This window comes from Hydra viridissima, unplaced genomic scaffold, assembly GCF_058129835.1.
Source record: "Hydra viridissima isolate aposymbiotic clone 2 unplaced genomic scaffold, HvirCarnegie_v1 scaffold_13, whole genome shotgun sequence".
NCBI lineage: Eukaryota > Metazoa > Cnidaria > Hydrozoa > Anthoathecata > Hydridae > Hydra > Hydra viridissima.
The window spans coordinates 9,400,003-9,424,704 of NW_028324312.1; the positions used below are offsets into that span (position 1 = coordinate 9,400,003).

At 32.5% G+C, this 24,702-nt stretch overlaps 4 pseudogenes across 1 annotated transcript; 3 read left to right on the forward strand and 1 right to left on the reverse strand.

The window, feature by feature from the left end:
• Positions 1-2,524: 2,524 nt before the first annotated feature.
• On the forward strand, positions 2,525-4,339 carry LOC149880364 (uncharacterized; annotated as a pseudogene).
• A 9,384-nt stretch (positions 4,340-13,723) lies between these two features.
• LOC149880365 (uncharacterized) lies at positions 13,724-18,546 on the reverse strand (annotated as a pseudogene). Its single transcript, XR_016446126.1, has 3 exons — positions 14,535-18,546; positions 14,325-14,393; positions 13,724-14,136 (listed from the first exon to the last, which is right to left on the reverse strand). The product of XR_016446126.1 is annotated as an uncharacterized LOC149880365 (transcript).
• Positions 15,351-15,911, forward strand: LOC149880366 (uncharacterized; annotated as a pseudogene).
• On the forward strand, positions 15,897-24,504 carry LOC149880367 (uncharacterized; annotated as a pseudogene).
• Positions 24,505-24,702: the final 198 nt, after the last annotated feature.

Below are 24,702 nucleotides of genomic sequence, written 5' to 3' on the forward strand. Positions count from 1 at the left end.
ATAACAAAAAACATTATGTGATATATAATTATACATGTATTACAAAATTAACAGTATCAAAGCGTCTAGTACAACAATATACATAACTGTCTGTGTCTATAGGCCTACTGTGTTTAGTACAGGGGTCACATGATGCTCACGTCTCATAAAGAGTCTAGCGCTTATTACTTAGAATGAATCGAAGTTGCAGTTTGTCTTTCTTTCTGCAGGAAGCATACAGGTCTTGCATCACCTTGATTGCACGTTCAGCTATCTGATTACTTCGTGGTATGTCGATGACGGATGGCTCTTTCTTCCAGTGATTTTTGAATGACTGCAATGCCTTTTTGTAAGGCTTCAATACATCAGATAAATTCTTGAAGTCATTGTCATTGTACTTTTGACTACTAAACCAATGTTCTGCCCACTCATATGAAATGAACCTGCAAACCTTCTCCAAATTCTTTCTCGCTTCAGGCATAAGAATGAACGCCAGAATGGCGAGAATGGCTCTTGAGTTCCATCTGGCATTGCTCATGTTAGGAATGTTCTGAAAGTGAGTCAGAGGGAAGTTTCTTTGTTCTTCATAGAACCTAAACACTCTTGTTAAATGGTACAAAAACTTCATATCGTCTCTCCACCCTGATTTATCAAGAATTTCTACAGTTCCATTCACAAACTTATCCTTCAGTTCATCATACTTATTCAACAGTTCAGACACAAATAGGTATTCAATGTTTGGAGATTTGGTATCACCCCCAAGTTCTTCGTCCATCACCAGACGGAGAATCCTGTCTAGTACGTGATGCTGACAACCGATAAATTGTGGTATTGTGACACCCTTTAATTTAAACATACGTTGCAACTTCACAACAACTCCATTTCTCTTCCCAGTATTGACGTTTGTTGTATCAGTAATGATCATCTTAATTGAATTCCACAAATTGAATTCATCAATAAGTTTGGCAATTTTTTCAGCAACAGTTTCAGCTTTGCCATCTTTTAAACGCAGTGCATCAAGTTTCACGTCAGTTCTTTCATTCTGAAGTACAACTACCTGATATTCCTTATCATCTATTCGTTTGCCGTCAAAGTGTAAGGACCACTGTTCCATTTTAAGTTGTTGTATCATTTCTTTTTTTAATTTACCTGCCTCTTTGAATGTGGACTTGTAAATTGCTGATTGACTTGGAGTTGGAATATCAATACCTTGTTGTGATAATACATTGCATATTTTAGCAGCTTTCTTTGTGGAAACTCCACTTGATGTAACCATACTTACAGCAAATTTACTTTTGTAGTGCTTTCTAGTTTTTTTCTGAGTGTCCTCATCATCGTCTTTATCACCGTCGTCGTCTTCATCATCTTCACTCTTACTTTTGCAGTTTTCAGATTCAGTACCACTGTCTGTGGTAGACAGGACTTGTGATGTGGAAGGTATTGCTGTTCCAGACTGGACTTTCCTTCTCTTGGAAGGGTGAATGGTTTCTTTACTTGCCACTTGTCCTGTTGAGTACCCCACCTGTCCTTTACTTTCTTTTTGTAGGTGGTATAGACGTTTATCTTCCGAGGATAACCACTGGCCATTCACTTTCGTGATGTCAAATAATGCATTGAGAACATCATATTTTCCACGCTTGACACATTCATCATAGACCTTCAGCACCTTCATAAGCTTTGCTCTTATCACTTGATCAGACACATGTGGAAAATTCAGTTTATTGTCCCACAATTTTGTAATTTCCTTAGAAATTTGGTCTATTCGTTCTTTTCTTCCTTTAACATATGCTCCGAGAAACTGGTCTCTTCCTACGATCTGCAATTGAAGTGGTATTCTGGATTTTTCATCGAGTGAATGTTCTTCTACAGCCACGCTTCCTCTTCTTCTGTGTGACTCTTGAAATCTCACCAAATTTTTAGTCCAAGTCTTCTTGTTCTTTGTTACTGTGGTATGACTTTTCTTGTGAGACATCATATAATATTGTTACGACTTTACGGATAGCTGAGCGTAAATATCCGTTTAATAAAGTCGTTTAATTAATAAAATACTTTAACTGTATAGTAATCCAATTATAGTTCGATAATCCAGTCAATGTTGATAACAGCTCGATAATCCAGTCCGTATCCTAACGATAATGCTACAACTACTTATACTTCGTACACTTACAGCGTCTTTAGTTCGCTACAGTAGTTCCTTATTAGCTCAGTTACACGCAGAGTACTTCATAGAACTATTCGCATTATCAACACTGAGCTCACATTAGCAACACTGAGAATTAAGCTGAGAATTAAGCTTAAGATTAAAACATCGGTCAAAAATGAATGTATAAAAATGGTAAATCAAATTTTTATTTTGGGGGTGACCTTTTTTTGTTGCAGAAAGCTATTTGGGCCTTTTTTCATGATTTTAGGTAAAAGTTCATCGATTTATGATACAGGAAACATTTTATTTGAAAAAAAATTAAAAAGTCATATCCCTAATGTCGACACATACGCGACCTAAGACCCGTCAGAGTTGATAACAAGTCGAATGAGGATCTAGAAGATGATGAAGAACTATGCGTTGTGTTGCCTGAAGACGAGACAAACCAGACGCCAATGTTGCAAAGAAGCACCCAAAAAAGGATGGCAGCTGAGCGATATAGGCCATGAGGTGAAGTAGTCGTTATGGCCAAGGGGGAGTGTAATTATAGCTTTACTTGTGAATAATTATGTGCGTAAAAGCTATGTCATTATAACGTTACTTGTAAATAATTGTATGTGTAAAAAGATATGTGTGAATGCCTTATAGCGTTACTTGTAAATAATTGTATGTGTGAAAAGATGTGTGAAAGCCTAGGGAATTATTTGCATAAAAATTGTGTTGAATTTTAAAAAGATATATCGGCGTTTTCGCACAACTATAAACGATCTTTTTTATGCGAAACTACAAAAATGCCTCATAATTGGAGTGCAAATGAAGCAGCTGGAGAGGACTGGTTCAGTGCTTACCTCAAAAGGCACAAAAAACTGTCAATAAGAAAACCTGAGGCAACAAGTCAAGTACGTGTTTCCAGTTTTAATCCAACAAATGTTCAAAACTTTTACAACAATTTAAAAATTGTTCTTAATCGTTTAAAGTTAGAAAGTGGAGATATTTGGAATATGGATGAAACTGGTATTACCACAGTTCAAACTCCAGATCATGTTGTAGCAAGAAAAGGTTTTAAACATATTGGAAGAGTCACTTCTGCTGAGAGAGGCAATTTAGTAACTGTGGCAGTTGCTGTTTCTGCAAGTGGAAATTCAAATCCTCCATTTTTCATATTTCCTCTTGTGAAATTTAAAAGCTACTTTTTAAATGGTGCTCCTAATGGAAGTGCAGGCGCTGCAAACCCATCAGGTTGGATGACTAGTTGCTATTACACAATCATGACTCTCATATTTCAGTAGAGGCTTTAAATTACTTTAAAGAAAATGGGGTATCAGTTTGTTCATTTCCTCCTCATTGCAGCCACAAACTTCAACTTCTAGATCGAAGTGTATTTGGACCTTTTAAAATACTCTAACACAGCTTGCGATGCATGGATAACAATGCACCCTGGTTCAACAATGTCTATTTACAGTATACCAGGTATTGTGGGTAATTCATTTCCATTAGCATGTACTCATAATAATATCAAGGCTGGTTTTGCAAAAACAGGAATTTTCTCACTAAATGTTAACATTTTTAGTGAACAAGATTTTATGCCAGCATATACCACAGAAAGACCATCTCCCAAACAAAACTGTGCTGTGGAAAGTACAGCACTAAATATAAGTAATGTAACTGATGTTGACTTTACAATATCAGAGAATGACATGTTAGAAGCTGGTTGCTCAAAAGATACAGAAACACGTCATGATATTCAAACAATAGTGATGTACAATGCATCTACAGAGTCAACTGTAGTTCTATCGCCTGAAGATTTAAAAGCATTAAAAAAAAACAGAACCAAAAAAAGAGTCAGGGTTGATAAAAGAAATAGAACCACATCAATTCTTACAGATTCACCAATATGAATGTTTTAAAAATGGAGAATCAGCTAAAAAGAAAAAAATAGCAATTGACGAGAGCAAACAAACAAAAAAGTAAAATAAAGATAACGATAAGATAAGTAAAAGATCAACTAGTAAAGGAAGTATACACTTAATGGGAAAAAGTTTAAATCGTCAAAATAGCTCTGTAGAATAGGAGTGTTTTTGTTTGATTTGTGTTGGAATGTTTTCTAAAAGTAAACCAGAAGAAGTCTGGGTTCAATGCACCCAATGTCACCTTTGGGGTCACAAGTCATGGATGATCGAAAACTCTTTGTTTTTTATTTGCAATAATTGCTGCTAGACGATTTGAAACTCAATTAGTTGAAAATATTAACAAAACAATATACGTTTTAATTCTTATTGTATAACCATAGATTGGGAACACTGTTTTGTTTTAATTTTTTTTTTACTTTTTAATTATATTATAAACTTTAAATACATCCTTTTTAACTATAATTACTCTTTTGCTTAAAATGTTAAAATGACTTGACCTAAAAGTTTGATGATATTGATAAAAGTATTTTTCAGCTTTGATTCCTTTAAAAAAAAAAAGGGGTGGGGGGTTAAAATATTATTGGAATACATATAAATAGGACCTTAAACTTTAACTTTTATTATTGTGAGTCAACTTACCCCTTGAGTATAAACAACTTACCCCGTGGTGGGATAAGTTAGCGCTAGTTTTTTTTTTTTGTAAATGAATGCAACTTTTAAAAGTTACCCAAATTCATACTCTTTGGGAATACACTTAAATATTTTCACAAAAGTGTGCCATTAGGGCTAAAGAGCTTATAGAATAAAAACCGAGTCAACTAGTTCCGGTCTCCCCCATATAGTTTAAGTAATCTTCTCCTATAAAAACACACAAAAAAGCATGAAATAAGAAGAAGCTAGGAATGAAAGAAAAAAAGCGGGCCAAAATGCCCTGGTCTACTCTACTGTAAGAAAAACTATTAGCCCACTTGCATAAAACGCTGAGTCACGAAATTAAAAAAAAAAAAACAACAACAAAACAAATAGAAACAACGCTGAAATTAACATATGATGAAATCAAAAGTTTACTTACAGCTTATGCATCAACTACTCTTATAGAAAAATTTTCAGGTTTATAACTTGATCTTTTTAAGAATCAGCTTTACAATCAAAACATTAAACCTAAAAGTCATCGATACTTGGACAAAATAAGAAATATTTGCATTAACTGTACATTTCTTTTCGCCATGTGCTTGTAATTTTCTTCGACCAGTACTGTCTTTTCCAGCTGCAAGTTCAATAGCCAACTAAACTTCCTCTCTAAATTAAGAACCTGGTTTATTTAATGATCTGATTTCTTTCCTTCAAGAGAAATCAAAATCTGATGGCAATTACAAGAATTGTGCTTTGCTTAAAGATGCTATGGCAACAAAAGCAACTTATTTGATAAGACTATGGGTCAATATATTAGATTTGTTGTTTATGGTAAAGATATTGGAGCTTGTGGTCCGGATACCATTCGTTACAGAAGCTTTAGTTTTTATATTTGTTGGTTTTAAAGGCACTTGAAGACACATATTGGTTACATTTTTCGTAGCATTTTTTTCGGTTGTGCTAGTACTAATTTTAATTCTGTTTTACCAGTGGGAGCGCAGTTAGGTAAAAAATCAAATGATATTAAGCCAAACTTTTTATATGGTGACGTTGATTATCCAATACATATTATTTCTGATCCTTGTCACTTGCTAAAACTAGCTAGAAATATTTTAAATGAAACTGAGATATTTGTAGACAGAGATGAAAATCATATAAAATGGAGTTATTTAAAAGATTGCATGATATGCAAGAAATAGAAAAATCAAAATCTGATAACATACTTTCAAAAAAATATATTTCAGTTCAAAAACATGTAAGGAATGTTAAACTTGCTGCCTAAACTGTGTAGTTCTGTTGCTTATGATATGTAGTTTTTACTTGTATCTCGTCAACCTCAGCTCAATAGGTTCAATATTTTTCTTAAAATGAAACAAGCACAGTAGACAAATAACAGCAGCAGATATGTTTTTAGATGAAAGCTTTCAATATATAAATATTATGCTACCTCCGTTCAATAAAAGTTGTCACATTCAGAATTTCTAATTTTGTACCGTTCTAATTATTTTCTAAAAATTAAGATAAAAAATTAGAAGTACTCACAACACAATACTAGTAGTATTACAGTGTGAATCTCCTATTTTTAAAATTTGTGCGCGCGCACACGCCCATGCTCATAACAAACACTGAGTGTGATCTGTTTTTTCAAGTGTGAAGTTTTTGACAATAATTTCGTGTTTACTGATGATATCAGCTCCCATTTGTGTTACTCGTAATTTTTAAGGGCTTTTAAACTCATTTTTATTAAAAATGGATGATAATCGAACACAAAAGGAACTCAATCAAAATCAGCGTGAGAGTATTCTTCAATTCTTATCAATAAGTTACAAAGATAGCAATCTCAATCATGGAGCTTTAAATGAAGCAGCAGCAAACTTTAAGGTGCATCGCAGAACAATATCTTTTTGGAAACGAGCACAGCAATCTAAAGAAAACGGAAATGAAGTTTTCAATGTGGAATCCAGAAAGCCTGAACGTTGTGGACGTTGGGAAAGAAGAAAGACTTTTCTCATCTATTGGAAAAAGTTAAAGATATTCCTTTAAACCAAAGAAGAATACTAAGATGCTTATCACATGCAGTGAATGTACCAAGAACGACTTTGCATTGAATTTTAAAGACAGAGTGTGTTAAAGCGTGTTTCATCTTCTATTAAACCAAGCTTAACCGACGTTAACTAAGTCGAAAGAGCTCAGTGTTTTTTTACAACATGTTTAACCTAATGGTTTTTTTTTCCTGAAATGAAGGATGTTGTTCATATAGATGAAAAATGGTTTTTATATCACAAAAACATCAAAGTCATTTTATATATCTTTAGAGGAATTAGTACTTTACAGACAATTTAAAAGTAAAAGATTCATCACTAAAGTAATGTTTATGGCAGCGGTGGCTAGAGGAAGATGGGATTTATCTAAAAACGAAAATTTCGATGGAAAAATTGGTACCTGGCCATTCACTTTCAAAGAAAATGCTAAAGAGAACTCTAAAAATCGTCTAAAGGGAACTCCAGTAATGAAAGTAATGGAACGGATCGACAAAGAAGAAATTTGAAATATGATGATTAAACATGTTTTACCAGGTGAAAAACTTCCAAAAAGTTAAAAGTCACGTTCTGTTTACATACAGTAAGACAATTTCGAGCTTCATTTAAGAAATAATGATTCTGCTTTACAAGAAGAACTTTTAAAAGAAGGCTGGAGTGTGCAATTGAAATATCAACCTCCGAATAGCCCAGAGTTAAATGTTTTGAACCTTGGGTTATTTAATTCTATACAAGCATTGGACATCAGATGGTCAATAAAAATATTGATGATTTAATTAGTGCAGCTTTCCAGCAATTGGATCGAGACACTAGAAAGTGTATTCTTAACACTACAAACTTGTATGGAAAATATCATCATATCAAACGGAAACAACTTTTATAGGATTACACATATAAATAAAGAAAAACTTCGAAAAGAATTTCGACCCTCCATAAATTTAAAGTGTAATGCCGAAGCCGTGGAGAATAGGAAAAGTTTTTTAAATATGAATTAACTAAAATAAATTTCATTACTATACAATTAATAAAGAACTTATTCCTGACGCGTAATTTATTATTCATCTATTGATCATCTATTTTTTAGTGCCCAAGCTTGTTAAAAAGCCTTGAGTAACCCTTTTCAACAAGCAATTATTTTTGAAAATTGGTCTAACACAATCGAAGCTATAGCTATAAAAGTTTGATCAAATGGGAAAGGTATTATGGAACAAAAATTATGCATCATATCTGACAAATATTGTGAAACGGAGGTTGTATTAGAAAGCTCAAACTCAATATGTAAAGAAGCCATCCTTGAGTATTTTTCTGATTGTTGTGTTACTAAAATGCTAAAAGAAATATCATGGATTATTTGTTCTGCTTCTCTAACAAACATATGTGCATTACAAAACCATACTAATGTTATCTCGTACAGATCACATTTTAACAGGGACCTTAAGACGGCGGGTGATGTAGACAACGGTTAAGTTTCAGTGATTTAAACTCCCGTTCTGAGTTTTTCCGTTTTCAGCTTTATAAATTAAGCAACATGCAAATCAAGTTTCCGTAAATTAAAGTAAAACTCATGTAAAAAAAATATGGCCTCCTTCAGAGAAAAAAAGAAGTTATTTTAGCTGCTCACAACCAAAATGAGATTTCGAATAAAGAATTTTTATTGTATGAAATAAATTCTAGAGCAAATTTTAACTTTTCATGTCAGAAACACAGTGACTACAAATTAGATTTAACCCTTTAAGGCCTGAAGTACAAAGTATATTTACTAAATTATGATTTTGCTCTAACATGACAGTATTTTATACTGAAACTTGCAGGGGTTAGCTTTAATCGAAATCAGTCTATACAAAAAATATTTGTATTGTGTGCTGGGACAATTTATTTGGATTAAAAATGCTATCAAGACAAAAAATTTCATCAGAGTAAGATTTGGTCAATACAGCAAATATTTTTCTGAAATTAGTTAAGATTTATAAACAGAATATAACTATAGAAAAGTATTGTTTAAAGGTTCTTTTAATATTTTATGAATATTTTGTCAGAATGTTACTTTTGCCTTTTGAAAAACTTATTTTTAAAGATTCTGTGCAATTTTGTGCAATAAGACCAACAAGTATTGTAGAATAGTCACAAACCAGTTCATTCCAATAAATTTTACATTGTGAACCACAGCGACCGTCAGGTTTGATTTTTCCCCACATCAATTTTTTTTTTACGCATACCTTATTTCATATATGAAAACAAATATTTGATTGGGAAAAACCTCTAATAGAGTGGAAAAATATAGGTAAATCAAAATAATAAAAGAGGAATTTTTATTTAAAACTATCGACCATTTTTATAAAAATATCGACTTCTCAATTAAAAAAACGGCATTTCTGTATTTTAACATATTTGGGTAAACAGGGGCTTCAGTGTTCTTAGATGGAGGAAAACAATGTGTGTGCTGTTTGTTTTAAAACTTTTAGTAAAAAATCTACAAAGCTTCATAAAATAACTACAGCTACTAAAGAAAAAGTAAAAGCATTTATCTGGAATAGCTATGATCAAAATTTAGCAAACCATCCTCAAGCTATTTGTAGCAATTGTTATTAGAATTTTTATTGTTTGGAAAAAAATAATACAAAATATATTGATAAATGGCTGAAACAAATATCTCAGGTTAGTTAATAAGATAAATTTTCATTTTATTCATGACTAGTTAACTGTTTGATTAGCTTTATTTGTTTTTTTTTTTTGTTTTGTTTTATCAACTTTATAGAAGGCAAGAACTCATTTTATAGTTATGTATAAAAAAAGAATTTTAATCTCAATGCACCTTCATAAATTTAAAAGCTTTTTTTTTTTAACAGTGTATTTTAAGAACTACAGTATTGGTCATAAGTTTAGAGCGACCTGTTTTTTTCATCATTTTGCGGATTAAGTATGGCGAGGTTAACATTATAAGCATAACAATGCAAATAGTAATTTGACAAGTTACGAATCTATTGATATTCATGAATAATTGTGTATTAAACCAAATATAAATATTGGTTTTCATGAGTTCATTAACATTATAGCCAATTTTTGAATATTTTAACATATTTTGGTAACTTTATGATGTATTGGTATCAATGTTTTGGTTAATTCAGTTGTTATTTATGCTACTTTTTGAAATGTGTACACTAGTTAGTTAATGTATTTAATGTTATTTTCTTTTATATTTTAGAGTTTAAGTGAAAATATTTTCTGAAATGGACAAAGCTAAAAGCCTTGATTCAACTGTTCGGGCCCAGGTGGTGGCTTTGAAGGAAATTAGTGGCTTAAGCCTAAATGATACAGCCAAAAAAGTGAAAAAAAGTCACCATGCTGTACAAAATGCATATAAGAAACATTTGGAATCAAATACATTCACGGACAAACCCAGATGTGGCCGTCCTAGAATGTCAGCTTTACGTCAAGATAGAACCTTAAAACGCCTGGCCCTAACAAATCGTCGCCTTTCTTCCGAAATTTTGTCTCAACAGTGGCATGATGTTGTTGGACCTTTAATTTCTTAAAATCTGTTCGTCGTCGTTTGAATAAACAAGGTTTGAATAGTCGTGTTGCTATTAAAAAGCCTTTTATCTCCAAAATTAATCAGCAGAAGCGTCTCAAATTTGCACAAGAATTTTTGCATTTTAGTGTTACTGATTGTCAAACGGTGTTGTGGTCTAATGAGTCCAAATTTAATTTAGCTGGTAATGAATCTCGACGTATTATCGTTTGGCGTCGTCAAAATGAATCATATAAACCGGAATGTTTGCAGGAAACTGTAAAGCATGGTGGTGGTAGCATCATGGTGTGGGGTTGTATGTCATCTTATGGGCCGGGCCAGTTGCATCAGGTGGAAGGAATCATGAATGGTACCATGTATAGAGATATTTTGCGAAAGCATATGCTAACTTCAGCAACAGTATTGTTTCCTGCAACTTTTCCATGGATCTTTCAGCAAGGCAATGATCCTAAGCACACGTCCAAAGTGGCTAAAGATTTTCTAGCGCCTAATGATGTTCAAGTCTTGCACTGGCCACCCCAGTCACCGGATTTGAACCCCATAGAAAATTTGTGGGATGAAATTGATTGCCGCAGTACAGGCAAACGTGCTAGTAATAAACATGAACTTTGGGACTTTATTTTTGCCGCTTGGACTAGTATCACTGCTGTTGATTGCAAGAAGCTTGTTGAAACTATGCCAGCCCGGTTGGCTGAAGTAATTAAAAGTAAAGGTGGACCTACTCATTATTAACATTTTAATACTCATTTTGGTACTAAAATGTTATAACAATATATTTTACATGTTTCAGTAATATATTAGTTTGCTGCACTGGGGTTATGGCTTTATAATCTGCAAAAAACTAAAAAAAATGGGGTGGCTCTAAACTTATGACCAGTACTGTATGTTTGTTTATTTATATTTATAAATTATTAAATAAGCTTTGTAAATTATCTTTTTATATATTTCTACACATATACTGTTAGATTTTTGTGGTCATAATTATTGTTTTTATTTAAGGACTCATTGAAATTCAGTTCTGTAACTAAATATAAAAAGTTAATTGTTCTATATTAAGATGTTTTCTGTTCAGATAAAACGTCAAATAATCAGAAGAACTTCAGATATTTCAGAAATATCAAAAGATAACGGGTGATTACTAAAAATCTGGACAAAATTGCTTACATCATATTTCTATATGCAACTAATACTTATTTTTTCAAACAATTTTTAAAATGTTGGAAATTTATTCTTCTTGTGAACTATATATAAACTTTTAAAAATGACGTCAAACGAAGAGCTCCAGAGAAAACGTGGGTACCAGTTTTATCAAGAAAATTCAGATAAACCTAAATCATTCACTGATTCTCATTTTGAAGCAGAAAATTTATCAAGATCGACTATATATGGAATTATTAAACGTGTAGAAGAAGATAAACCATTTGAAAGGCAAACTGGTAGTGGTAGAAAGCCGAAAATAATGACTAAGCGCGCCATCAGTCAACTTACCAAGCTTTTTGACCATAAATGTGGCATTTCTCAGCGTATAGCTTCAAAAAAGTTCAAATGTTCTCAGTCACTTATTTCTAAGGCATTGAAAACCAAAACATCAATAAAACAAAGAAAATAAATGAAGATTCCAAGTCGAACTGAGAGCCAGAGAGCAAAAAGCCGACGTTTGTGTGGTCAACTTTATAAAAATTATAAAGATTTTATTTGGGTTCTTGATGACGAGTCTTATTTTACTCTCTCGAACAGCCAAATTAATGGTAATGATAATTTCTATTCAAGTAACGTCGAATTAATACCAAACAATGTTAAACTCAAAGAAAAAAAGAAATTTGAAGAAAAATTAATGGTTAACGTGGTCATTTCGCCTTTTGGCCTATCAACTCCATACATTGTACAGTCTGGAACAGCTATTAACCAGCATACTTGAAGGGCTCAGCGGAAAAGTTGCCTAAGCCACAATTACTTCATTTTTAGTAAACTGTAAAAGACTTTAAGGGTATTTTTAAAAATAACAGGAAAAAGTATCATTATCAGAAAAATAGTATTTATTATAAAGACAGGTGAAAAAATACACTGGTATATCTACTAAAAAATTAGGACACTATATTACTGTGTTCTGCAATAATAAAAATGTTAGGCAACTTTGCCTCTTCAAAATTTTTAAAATATTGTTAATAGAGTTGGTTAGGCTAAATGGATGTTTTGTTTATGACTTGTTAATGATTCTTTTATATATGTAGCATGCACTAATTTATGTCTTCGTCACCAGAATCATCTGTTAGACCCAAATCAGTTGCCTCCTCGTCACCTTTAAGAGCAAGGTAATAGGGATGATGGAAAGGTAGCATGAATTGTATTAGCTCAAAAAGATCACTTAGGTTTTCTCTTGTGAGTTTTCTATCATTGGGGTACAAGGGCTCAAGTTCAACATTGATAGTGGTAGATGGCCGTCCACGATTTCACTTTGTTACGTCCAGCAACATGAATGTGTCACTTTCTAAATGTGTTTGCTTCATTTGAAATGAGCGTGGTGATCCTTTTTCCAATTTTATCCAGCATGTCTTTAACCATAAAACTTTTTCGCCATTTGTTCATTTTTTTCTATTGGTTATCCCACTCTCCAATGATTTTGTACTGAGAAATTCATGGGTCTCCATTTTTCTTACAATAAATATTGGGGCCCTCTTCTTTGCATTTTTAATAAGGTCTATCCAATGATCTGTAACAAAAATTTAGCTTTCCTTTTTTTGGTTTTTTCAATCACAGCAAAGTCTCGGTCGCAGGAGGAAAAACTATGCCCTGGTACAAAAAATTTCTGTTCAATGGTTTTCAGAAATAGAGATTTGTGCAAAATATATTGTAATATAAGAGACATTTTTATATTACGATTTTGTCCACCGCAACTATCGCTATACAATATTAAATGGGTCACAGTTTCTGGTATGTGTCGAAAAACATGCTCGAGGATACACGAACCTGTCTCTTGAGTACCTCTGGATGCTTGTTCCTCACTCCATACATACATAAAACTTGTCTTTAAGTTTTCATCGTGGATTCCAAGATTGTAGGTCCACATTTGCCTTTTATAGTAGGCTATTCCTGTACTAAGCACTGGTGTCGGTAGAGTTTTTTGTAAGTCGAAAACTAATACCCTCTTGTTTGGATTTGTATGTGCATCTAGTGTATCTTCTTTCATTTTTTCTTTTGCCTTTTCAGCCATCTCTTGATGAATAATAAGGTCCCTCCTAACAGTGTTCTTTTCTTCACCCTCTGAAAGACACCTGATTTTATTGTTAAATAGATCACATTTTTGACATGTATCTGATTGCGGATGGTGAAAATGTAAATTGAATTTTGTATTGAATATACGTCGAAATACAAAATTAAGTGGGGTGCGATCATTTTCATTGCAATTGCAAACATATTTCTTGTACATCGTTGACATTCGTAAAGTTGGAGGCAAATAATTTCTGTACTAGTTGTCTTTTCTGCTATATAGTTAGTTTAGTTTATAGGAACGACTATTTGCCCTACGGGAGTTATTTCATGCAGTATACGTCCTGTGTTTTCCTTTTACATCAACAGAACCCATCACAGAGGCGTTTTTTAAATCCCAGTTCATGGTGTAAAAGTTAGAAAAAATTTGATTACGGTGAGCAACTGTTATTTTACTGCTGCACTCTAGATTGCAACCACAATCTTTGTTAATAAAAATCTTTGGTTCAACTACTTTGCCCTTTGATGTAACATTTCCCATCCCTGTTGACCTTTTCTGTTTCAAAATATTTCTTCTGTGTAGTTCTGGATGAGCAACGCGCTTACGACTATGTCTATGACTATGGGTTTCTCCTTGTACTTCCTGGGAAAAGCTGTCGTCCTCTCCTACTTCTCCAACAAGGTTAACATTTGAATCTGCAATGAAAATGTTGGGCAAAAATTATTTTCTAACAAGAAAAGAATTCCTAACAAAACAAACTAAATGGCCCTAGCTAGTCTAATGCTAGACCTAACACCAATGTAAACAATCAGTCCTAGGCCATATCAATAGGACTAAAAAATTCCTTTTATAAGCCTATTTAATTTAGACAAATTGTACATACCATTAACTCCTGTTAATATAAATATAGGTCTTGCATTTTCTTCAACATATTGATCCCCAATACTTGAAACTGAAATAAAAAAGTGCATGTCAGTTTTGAAAAACTAGAAGAGGAAAACCTGCCTAAAGAACATTAAGGCTAGAAACTATATTATTGTATGATAAACTCAATGAAAAGTATATCTTGATCCTGCATTAATTATATACATACCTTCGCTAACATCATCCTCTAAAGAAGTGTTGTTATCTGCATCTGAATCATCACAATCACTTTTCATTAGAAACTCTTCCAAATCTGAGCAGTTCATTTTCGCCATGTTGATTGTTGTATAGGCAACTTTTCCACAATTCAAATTTTATTTTTCTGTTAAAGTAAATATGATTATAGGTAGTAGCACTGTATGGATGGGCTTTGGGGTTTGGCACTTTTTCCACAACAAACTACATACTCAATGTACAGTTTGCAGTGATAATCCAGAAAATTTCAAAAATGTGGGTTAGACCACTTTTCCGCTGAGCCCCTCATTTATGTTAATGAATGTTTGACTAAATAACTATTACCACACATCAAACAGCTTCCAAAAAATACCAAATACATATTCTGGCCTGATCTAGCAAGTGCCCATTACTAACAAAGCTGTTGAGTTTTTGAATGAAAATGGTATAAAGTTTGTAACAAAAAGTGAAAACCCTCCAAATATGCCTTAATGTCGTTGTATTGAGGATTTTTGGTCTTGTATCAAAAGAGATGTTTACAAAAATGGTTGGCAGGCAGAGAATTTTGATTAATTACGCTCTAGAATAATTTACTGTTTTAAGAAATTCGACAAAGAGCTGGTACAACGCTTGGCAGAGTCTACAAGAAGAAGACTCGACACAATAAGAAGACAAGGTCTTGTTGAATTAAGATAAACGTTTTTATTAAAATTAGAATAAATTTGCTATTTTATTCTTTTTAAAACAATAAAATAGGTCTTCTAGATTAAAAGTTATTTAATTTTTAGTTTTGTCAGATTTTTAGTAATCACCCGTTATTAATATTAATGCTTCTGAATTGAATCAAGTAAAAAGTGAAAGAAAGTGCTTAAAATGTTATGGAGTTGTTACTTCAGGAATTGTTCACGTTTGTGGGAAAGTTCGAACTGTAAAAAATATAGTTGATGCAGCATATGGGTTGGGATCAGCAAGTGCAGAGCGTGTTGCTTCAAAAACCAAAATGAAACAGGAAAATATTTTTAGAGGTGAAAAATTCACAATTGCTACGCATGGTAAACCATTGACCATAATAGCTGGGATTCAAGACAAAAAAAGTGACCGTGCTGGTCTTAGTCAAGTTTCTTTTGGAACAATAATGGAGCTTATTAAATGTCTAGAACTTGCCCAGCATAAAACCAAGAAAATGTGTTCTATATTTAGAACAAGTCTTGGGTTTTGACATAGCATTGAAGGAAATATATTTGAAAAATTAAAGGCTTTAAAAGCTGAGTTGGATGAGTATTTTACTTGTAAAGAAGAAGAATTCTATGATCCTCTTGATCTTCAAAATATTAAGTATTCTGTTGCATTTGATTTAAAGTGTGCAAATTAAATGTTTGGTATTTCAAGTCATGCTGGAAAATATAGTTGTCTGTGGTGTTAAGGAGAGAGTCTTTTGGATGCTGGAGAAAAAAGAACACTTGGTTCTCTTGATTACCATTACAGTAAATACCCTGAAGCTGGAAAACCAAAATCAAAGATGGCTGATTACAAAATTGTAATTAATCCAAGAGTATTGTATCTTGAAGAGGATCCAAGTACAATTATAGAACATTAAGTTCCAGTACCTAAGTTGCATACATTAATTGGGATAGTCGCCACTTTCGGAAAACTATTTTTGAAACTATGGTCTGGTTTTGAACAATAGTTAAACTCAAGTTATATAATTTTTTAGAGGCTACCATGTCATTGGATTTGATTGCAACAATGCTAACAGATTCTTGGATAATTTAGATATCCTTGCTCGTGATATTTCTGATCAAGGAAAACTTGAGTTATTTCCAATAATTGAATGTTTAAGAAAGTTTCAGGCAATGAAGCAAGCTTCCTTTGGTGTAAAAATAACTGCTAGTTATGAGATTACAGTTCGTCGCGTTGGTTTGACAAGGTTCTAACTGACATTTTTGCAAAAATTGACTTAATCATTTTATTAGACTATTTAAATCATGATGAACAAAATAAACTGAAATTTACAGCGATATAGCGCAAAACAAGCAAACTGCTAAAGTGCCAAAGTTCTATCTGCAACTTTATTTAACTAATATTTAGTTTGACAAGGTTCTAACTAACAATAACTTCATAATCTCTTGCTGGTTTTTATTAACTATTACGATAGAGAGTTTTATACCCATCAAAAATCATATAAAAAGCAGGTCTAAAAATCAACAAAAAGTGTTCTAATTTGACACCGATGCAACTATTTTAACTTGTTAAATAAAAAACATCAGTAATATTAAAATTTAAACAACTTATAATAAAACGTTTTTGTAGCAATAATAAAAACTAGGCTACGTAGTTAAAAGAGAAACCACGAAGAAAACAATTGTAGTGAAAATGCAAATAAAAACTGATGACCACGCTGAAAAACAAACTTTTTCAAAAAGGAATTAAGCCAATAGATATTTTTTTCATGTAAAAGGAGAAAAAGTCCGTGTTACCAAAACATTTTACCTAACTACACCGTCAATTTCACAAAAGCTAGTTTACCGAAGATTTGAAACAAATGCTCCTGCACAAGATCTACGAGGTAAAATAATGAAATGCAAACGCACAGTGCACGAAAACGTACACCAACTCAGCTAGGGATCACATAAAACCTTTTCCAACAGTTGAGTCACATTGTCGTGTAAGAACCAATAGAGATTACCTTGAGTCACACCATAATATTTAAAAAAATATATAATCTTTACAAAGAGAAATGTATAAACGAAAATGTTGAGCCAGTAAAAAAATCTATTTACTACCATAATTTCTCCACCGAATTCAATCTTCCCAAAAAGGATAGATGCGACCTTTGTGAGAAGTTTAAAGTTGCTGAAAACACTGATACTATGTCTGAAAAGTTGAGAGAAGACTTTGAAAGACATTAAGTTTTTAAAAAAGAAATGAGAGATATAAGTGCTAAAGAAAAAAAAGATAAAAATGTTCCGGTTTTACTTTTTGACCTTCAAAATGTTATTTTGACTCCGCATGCAGAAATTAGTTCCCTTTTTTATCTGAGAAAGCAAAGCGTGTATAATTTGACAGCTTATTTTTCAAAAACCAAAAAAGTGTACTGTGCATTATGGACTAAATCAATGGCGGGAAGAAGCGGCAATTATCTTGCCAGTGCCTTTTGCAAAATTTTGAGTGATGTGGCAGAGGAAAACGACGTAAGTGATTTAATTACTTGGTCTAACTCCTGCGTTCCTCAAAATCAGAATAGTATATTATCAAATATTGTGTTACATTTTTTAAGAGACAATCCTAACATTAACTCAATTAATATGAAATATTCCCTTCAGGTCATTCATGCGCCAAAGAGGTGAATCATGCCCATAGGGAAGTTGAAAAGCTCATGAGGAAAACTGATTTTTTTAGTCCAATTGGATTGATAAGGATGTTGAAACAAGTTAACAGAAAAAATCTTTGTCGTATCATTCAAATGAAACCACATAATTTCAAGGATTTGAGTTAACACAAAAAATCCTTGTCATATCATTCAAATGAAACCACATGACTTAAAGGAGTATTCAGTAACAGCAAAGCTGTTTAATTACAAGTCAGTTCCTTTTTCTAACGTTGCTGTTCTAATATTTACTTATACATCTTACATTATACATTTTAAATCTAGCCATGATTTAAAATTGTACAAAGGAACTTGTAGACTTAAAAAGAAAAGATATAAAAGCCGCATTTCTCTTTTTCCTCTCGAGGACAGAGATTACTATCGAGTTGTTCTTCACCTATAAAATAAACATGAAAAGCTTTTAAGGGTTGTACTTAATGTAAGAAAAAAGAGTAAACAAAATGTTGTAACCTTGTTTTGTGACTGAAACAATAATCTAATTTATAAAAATTAGCTTTTTATTATATTATCATTTCAGTTACAAAATTTAAAGTAACTAACTGCTTCAGTCACAAAATTTCAAAGTAACTAACATATTTCTAACTACCGTTAAATAGCAGTTAGAACCTTGTCATAGTGAGTATACGATTATTTCACTATGACAAGGTTCTAACTGCATTTTGGGGGTATTCATTTTTCTATGAAGAGTGAAACATTTTTTAATAAAAATTAATAATACTTATAGCAAATGCTTATGTTATCATGAGTAAAAAATATTATCGATAGATTTTAATAATATTTTATGGTGGGAACATAACAATTTTTAAAATTGATTTACTCAAAACTCTTCGCGGATCAGTTAGAACCTTGTCAAACCAACGCGACGAGTTACAGAATTTAAGACATCTTATGCCAATTTGATGGAATATGTAAATAATTACTATGAAAATGTTTCTTTAAACATTCCCTGCAAAGTTCATATTGCAGTTAACCATATTATACCATTCCTAAAAAGTACTAATACTAATAATGGACTTGGAAATTACTCAGAACAAGCTGGTGGATTCAGTCATCATGACTTCAAAAAAACATGGATTAGGTATAAGAGACAACAAAACCACTCAGAATATGCTAAAAGGTTTAAGTCAAGTATTGTTGAATTTGCAGCATTAAATAAATTGTCTTTATGTTTGTTATTGGAGTGATATATTGTTGACCTAGTGAAAAACTGTACGAAACATTATTGTTCATTTTAAGTAAATTGGATTTCAAACTATTTTTAAAACAAGAAAGCTTGTTGTTTTTTGTAGAGTATCTTGTCATTTGTGCATTATAAGTTGCAGCCTTATAAATACATACCGTTTTTAATGCATTTTAATATAAGAAGACATATAATACAGAGTAAAATTAGTTTGAGACATATCATGCATTAATTTTGTCTTAAAGATATGTGAAATATCTTTATTTCAAAACAGCCAACCATGTAACGCCCCTCTTTTTTTCATTTAAAACTTAAATGTTTCTTTTATTTCATTTTATCCATCTCTATGGAGGTTTTTAATACTCTTAGTTTATTTAACTAATATATTACTTGTCAATTAAAAAAAAATGGATGTGGGGAGACATCAAACCTGGCGGTCACTGTGGTTCACAGTGTTCAATCAGTTGTACTTCTAATCGGACTAATACCAAATCTGCTTGGGCCAGTAGAAGGTTGTAGACACGATAGCTCTATGCTTACCTCATTAAACCTAAAAAGTTTATTACTTCAAAATAATTTGAGGCAAAATGGAGATCATTTATGTATTTATGGACATCTAGCACTTCCACTGAAAATTCATCTTCATACCTCTTATTGTAATCATTATGCATTAAGTCCAGAACAAAAGGAATTTAACAAAGCTATGAGTAAAGCATCATCAGTGGAATGGGTATTTGGAAAATTATTAACAGTTTTGCAATTCTGGATTTTAAAAAGAAATTGTAAATACAATTAAGCGCAGTTGGAAAAATGAATAAACTTTACGTATTACTAACCACTTGTTTTCTCTTGAGCTTTCTGTTTTGATAAATACTGCTCGTGCTGTGAGAGAAAAATTTGGTTTACTATAACCTGAAAATCAATTTTTCTCTCACAGCACGGCGTCAACTTTAAAAGAAATCCCATCAGTAGAACTAGAACGAAGATTATTAGCAATTACTTTCCACGAACTTCCTTTTTCTCTGCTTCTTTTTTTATGTTTATAACGCTCTATCAACAGCATCTCTCGTAAAAGTAGTTCATTTCTCAAAGCACTCTACACATTTTTCTAAACAAATAGATTATCTAAAAATTAAATTTTCTGTTGACGATAATTTCTGTCGTCTTCGGAAATTATTTAGTCAACAATAAGTAATATTGTTCAAGTTAAGAATTAAATCAATTTTTGGCAACCTTAGCATGGATTAAAGTCATGTTTTGGTTGAAAAATTGACGTAATTTTTACATTAACATATGGCAGGGTTTTATAGAGAACTCATTAACAAACCTAACTTCTTAATTCTACTCTAGAATTTGTTATACATATAAAGAAAATGTTTACACTTTATATTAAACACTTAAAAATAAATATCACCTCTTACTGGTAATTTCAGTAATCTCCAGCAAACTAAAAATTCCGTTCAGAAGATTCTCTATACATAAAGTTGTTTCCGATGTTGATTTTTGAATATATATTTTAAATAAAAATAATTTTAAACCAGTTTTTTTGCCGTTACAAAAACAGACTATTGACAGTCTATTTTTGTAACCCTGTAGGTACATAAAAAATTGAATAATCAATTTATTATCAACTTCATTAATTGTTTTTTTTTAATTCTCTAATGTACAATTTTCCCAATACGTCAATAGCTCAAGCACATAGTTCAATAGCCGCATTTTTAACACAGGCCTCGTGGCGAGTAGTAGGGCCAAAAAAGAAATCTTCGAGACTAAGGAAAATGATATTAATGATGTAGAAGAAGACGAATAAGAATGATGATGTTGCCCAAGAACCTGCGCCGATGAACAAAAAACTGGCGCAAGAGGAACAAGAACCGGCGCTTGATGAACATGCGCTGGACGGTATATTAGAATGATTTTTGAGAAACCACAGAACACATAGATTTAAAACACATTTTTATAAGTTTGATAATTTTATTAGTAATCTTTAACTTAATAGTAAGGTAAACTATCTATCGAGCAGCCAGCATCACCAACGGCTTAGGCTTCCTCCGAACAAGAATTAAAACGGTCTGATTTAACTGAATCTTTTTGTAATGTCAGAATGTTCTAAATTAACTGAATCTTTTTGTAATGTCAGAATCTTTTTGTAATGTCAGAATGTTCCTCCGAACAAGAATTAAAACGGTCTGATTTAACTGAATCTTTTTGCCAAGCAGACGTTTAGAAAATCAACCCGTAAATTTCTCAATTCCTGGCTTAACACTTAGAAATGGCTTCATTATGACAAAGAAAAAAATAAAACTGCCTGTTTAAAATGTAAAAGAAAGGAAACTTAAAGGGTCGTTTATTCAAAGTTAACCCTAAAGGATTTGATAACTGGAAAAATGCTATTGTATGATTTATTATGCATGAAAAATCGGGCAAAGTATTACTAAAGAATCATACCAAGATAAAGGTATAAATATATCTTCATAATTTCGTCCTAGCACAAAAAATGTAAAATAAGGAATCAAGAAAAACTCACGATAAAATTATTTCCACTGCTACCTTAATCGGAAGACTAGGACTTGCCATTCAAGATCATACAGATGAAGCTTTAAATTTGAGTCAGTTTTTAAAAGATAGAGCTCCAGATGTTTCGCAATTGCGCACATGGTTGCAGAGAACGAAATGAGAATGGATTTCGTACGAAATAATAAATTGATTACTTAAAATAACGGCAGCGGAAATAATCAGAGCTATTTCTGCCAGAATAGTTAAATACTTTTTAATAATGCTTGACGAGACTTTAAACATACCTGTATTGGAACAGGTTTCATTGTGAGTTCGATCGGTCAACTATGACAAATTTCAAATTGAAAAATACTTTTTAGGTTTTTACGAAACAGACATAACTGATTGTAAACCCTTTTGAAAGTGGTTTGTGATATGTTAACCACATTAGATTTACCCATAAATGATTTATAAAGGCAATTCTTTAATGGTGAGAGTAATATTTCAGGAGTTTATAACGACTTACAAGGAAAAATAACAGCCATCGAATCAAGAGTATTATTTGTACCACGTCAAACGCGTTTACTAAATCTCGTAACCCAAAACTTTAGGTAGAATGTTATCGAAGTAAGAGATATTCTTCAGCTTACTAGGGAGTTAATTACGTTTATTCGTGAATCACCAAAGAGACTCGCTTGGTTCAAGATATTTCAGCAATAAAGTGAAAAAAGATATTTCAGCAAGAAATAGAAGAAAACAGCAGGAAAGTCAGCAGGAAAATTGTTACAGCAGGAAAATGTTACAACAGGAAAGTCAGGCATTATATACGACTTTTTCATTTATGCAGGTGCTACTAGAGCAGGTAGCCAAACTTGTGGTGCTAAAGATGTAATACTTCGACTAGTTCAAGAAATGCCTAAACACAAAAACCACTGTGTTTACTTTGACAACTGGTTTTCTACATCATCATTAATTAATAAACTGAGAATATTAGATGGGAATATTAGCTACAAGAACTTTCCGTAGTAATCAAATCGGAGAATGTCCACTTTTATCTGACAAAGAATCGAAATCTCAAGGAAGAGGATCTTGGGACTATTAAGAGGATTAAAAAATTACAAATTAAAAAATTACATTCCTTCTTTACTTGGAATTTTGTAACAGCCTTATTTTTTGACTATTTCAATTACCAATTCAAACAACAATAGCTGTTTCTTGATATCAGATCTTACCTTTATTCTTTCATTAATGTCAATTTAATAGAAAAATTGGAAAAATAAAATTGTTCTTGTGTTTAAGGCACATGGGAAAGATCCAAAACAAGCACGAATGTTCAAGAATGTCATTCACTTGGCACTCTTCAAAAAACCAAACAGCTCTTTGGTCCTCACCTTTATAGCACCCATGGAGCTACACCTCCTTCTTGGAGTGGTCAATCACCTCCTCAAGGCCTTGAAAGAGGCTTGGCCAAAGGCTGATGATTGGCCAAGATCACTGCACATCAAGAACCAGCCTTTCCATGGTGGCCACTTTGCTCGCAATCAATGTCGTAAGCTTCTGAGGAATGTAGATGTGCTGAGACAACTGGCTGAGCAGATAATTTTTAAGTTTTATAACTTACCTTATGATAATCTCCTCAGAAGTACAAGGTATAGTGTTTTGTTTCTGTTTTTCTTTACTAAATTTGAGCATTTCTTTATACAGGATTGTGCCTTCAATATTTTTGGCATCATCGACACTCTTCAAAAGTTTGATGCTGTAGTGTCCTCCTGCTTTGGCAGCACCCTTGATCCTCACTTCGCTTCAAAGATTAAGGCCTTCAGAGCATCATACCTTTCTCTCCAAGGGGTCAGTGCCACCCCAAAAGTTCACGCAGTGTTCTTCTATATGGAAGACTTTATTTTGTTGAAAAAGAATCACTTGGCAAATACAGTGAGCAAGCCACTGAGGCACTGCATCACTGCTTCAAATATCATTGGGAAAGATACAAAAGGCCCAACAACCATCCAGAGTATGCAAAGTGGCTTAAAACATGCATGATTGACTTCAACAGCAAGAGTGTCTAAAGTCATCAAGAGTTTATGATCTGTTTGGCTTGATTTAGGAATCCTTTTTAAAGATTATTGTGTACACATTCATCTTAGTATCCATATCTAAAGAGTGCTTGAGTAGAACTTGTTTAGATATGCTGTAAAAATGCAAAAAGAGTCAGAGTTGTCATTTCATTATTTTAAGGAATAAATGAAAAAATTCAAACTGATTTTTTTTCTCGGACGGTCACAAAAGATTTCATTCTTTGAATTTTTGAGAACAGTAATGTGTGAGAATCATTCCCTCTAAAGGATTTTTTCGGAGTCTTCCGTGACGGTTTCTCATGATTCCCGGGGCGTGTGGCATAGTCCATTTTTACCATACTTACAAAATATCGTAATAGCGTTATTAGCATAAAAGATCTTAGCAATAACTCTGAAGAAGTAGATTATGTAATTCAGTTGCGGAAAGTTATAGAACATTTAATGACGTTATGGATTCAATAGTTTTAACTACTTTTACCAGTGAAAACCAAAAAATTGTAAATATGTATTTGCAGTTACATATGACAGTTTTTGAAGGATATTTTAGGAAAAGTTTACGGTATAAATGGAGGAGAAAATTTGAAAAAGGGAATTTTTTGGTAAGAGAGAAAATTATTGTGATGAAGTGATTTGTTTGTTTGCAGTTTATGATGCTTTAACCTCGAAAGATAAAAAAGATGTTGCAGAAGTCGAGCGTTATTTATTAGCAGCGTTTTCTGTAGATGCCTACACTGCATATGAACTGTTTACAAAACGAAAACTATTTGATAGAGAAAAAGCAGAAGTGTTTTTAGATAATTTAAGAAAATTAGCCTACCTTGCTTAGTATTCAGAGGAGTCAGTGCGTTTGGCGTTTGTTGTAGGTTTGCCAGAAGTTTTATCATCAAGATTTCGAACCGTAATGGACCCGATCGATATAATGTTATCGAATGTGAGAGCTGGTTTGAACTGCATAAGTGTGATTGATGGTGATGCTGTTGGGGCTGTATCTAGACGCAATGCTACAAAAACTGCTTTAGTATGT